Source organism: Acyrthosiphon pisum, chromosome A3 (assembly GCF_005508785.2).
Source record: "Acyrthosiphon pisum isolate AL4f chromosome A3, pea_aphid_22Mar2018_4r6ur, whole genome shotgun sequence".
Taxonomy (NCBI): Eukaryota; Metazoa; Arthropoda; class Insecta; order Hemiptera; family Aphididae; genus Acyrthosiphon; species Acyrthosiphon pisum.
In genome coordinates this window covers 40,780,607-40,783,129 of record NC_042496.1, presented here as the reverse complement: position 1 = coordinate 40,783,129, position 2,523 = coordinate 40,780,607, and positions in this window count along the sequence as shown.

Genomic DNA, 2,523 nt, shown 5'->3' with positions numbered 1-2,523 from the left:
TAATCAACAAATCTAAAAATATACAACAAACACAGTTTTTTTTTATAGTTTTTTCAAGTTAAAATTTGGATGAAATTACATATTAAATAACCAAGAATATCGATTAATATAAATATGAACACAATATGGCGTATACGCAGTGATATATATTGTGTTATAAGTTATAAGTAAAAAAAACATTAGTCTTAGCCCTTAGGTATATGCATTATACAATATATAACTACAATAACTGATAATAATAACTAGTAATCTATACATATAAAATCCAAATACCACTTATAAGTCACTGATCGCTGTAACTCAAAAACTACGCAACGTACGAACTTGAAATTTGGAATAGAGGTTCTCTTCATATTTTCACCGCGCAAGAAGAAAGGATTTGCCGAAATTCCCATTTTAAAGAGGTGCTCAAACAGGGACATTGAGGTTCACGATATAAATTGGAAATTTTATTTTTATTTTTTAACAGTTGCCATTGCTTACAGTCTGCTGTAGAAATTAATATTTATTTATTATTGGTTGCCATTGGTTATTCGAGCCGATCGTGTATAACTGGTACAATCGAGCTTAAATCAAATATTCAAATCTTATTATTCAACATTGCCTACCAAGATGAAAGAGTTGACAGGATTGCCTACCAGGGTGGCTAAGTTGCACTTACTACAGCAAGTTACACCCAAAAGAAGTTGAACTATCATAATTTTTTTAAGAGATGCGATTTTTTACGGGCAACGAAGTGCACGGGATCAGCTAGTAGGTATATAATATACCTAATTGTTAATTTTATAAGAGGCCAATATAGGCAATTTTATACATGAATACTCTTATATAGAAGAAAACCTTAAAATTTCAAATATAAATAATTGTATTATACAATTTGTATATACCTAAGACTCATGTTTTTTGACTCATAACTATTATAACATAATAAATCATGACATATACATAATATTGTGTTCATATTTATATTTTTATTTGATTTACAATCTATATTTTATACAATTAACAATTAGTTATTATTTTCATTATAATATATTATTATATTTTGTTATGGGTACATGGTAATTACTAATTAGGATTTAGGAGTAGACTATACATATTGTGTTCGCATTATTATATTTATATTGCTGGCCTTTTTTTTCCGTGATTCAGTTTTTTTGAGATTAAATGGCGATCTTTTTTTGTTCCAAAATATATTAAGTACCTTAAAGACGTTTCGCGTCCGTCAACAAAACGTGTTTAATATATAATAATATTATATTATATTATAGAAAACACCATCAGAATTTTAATTAGCTCGATTATAATCTCTATCTCCACTTTGAATCATTTTTATCGTATACAATAATTAACCATTGAATCCAAATTTAACATTATTTTTGGGGACATAACAATTTTAAGTAGTTATGTTTTATTAAATTTTACTATACGCAAATGACGAATTTATTTTTATCCATTATAATATACTTGAACCCATATTCTCACTGCAGTTCTACGGTAAGGTGGTAGGTATAAAGGTATGGCTCAAAAGTCAAAAGTTAATAACAATAATTATAATATAATATAATATAATATATTAATATGATAGAAATATACACCACAGACTATATGAAATTTGCATATAGTCTGTGTATACACTATTATAATAATTAGGTGTAAGTATATTAATAGAGGATGCAACCCATACATTTGTTGTCTCTGTCTTACACACGTAGGTACGACATAGCAAATTTTTGTTTACTAGTTTCAAAAGTATGCTGTTAGTTTTTATATTAGAGAGATTTGACCTATCATAATCTTTTTAGATAATAACATTATCTGTGCTTAAGCGTGGGCTTTTATTTGATATTTTAATTTTCAAGCGAGATATAAGCATTTTTATTTTGATATTTTACATACCCCCATACCTTCCTTGAAAATGAAAGTTTCGGAAAATCAGCCACGCTTAAGCGCAGATAATGTTCTTACAATCTTACCTAAAAGTTTTATTACAGGTCAATTCACTCTAGTATCAAAACTAATGGCGCACTATTGAAACTATATAGTGAACGACAATTTGCTATGTCGTGCGTGTGTAAGACGGAGACAACAAATGTATGGGTGTGTCCTTTTAATCATTATCCAAACTTTCCTACGACTACCTCTTTATAATTTTGCAAAATTTCATATGGGGTTTTTTTGGGTGGGACTACATTTCCGGGAGTATTTTTTTGTGGTATCCTTATAAACATATCATTTATAGCCGGGGTCTGAGGCTGAACCATACTTATCTATGGGCTGAACTAAATAGGTACTAAATGTCATGTAGCCCATACTCGATATATATGTAGGTACTAACTATAGGTACCTTATAAACTATAGTAGATAGTTTAAATAGGTGACATAATAATAATAGTATGATCTATATTCTATATATAATACAATGCTAAATACTAAATAGTATGGCCGTATATGGGCTTGACATTGAGTAATAACTCTTTATCAGTAAACAGTAAATTAAATTGATAAGAAACAACTTTACTC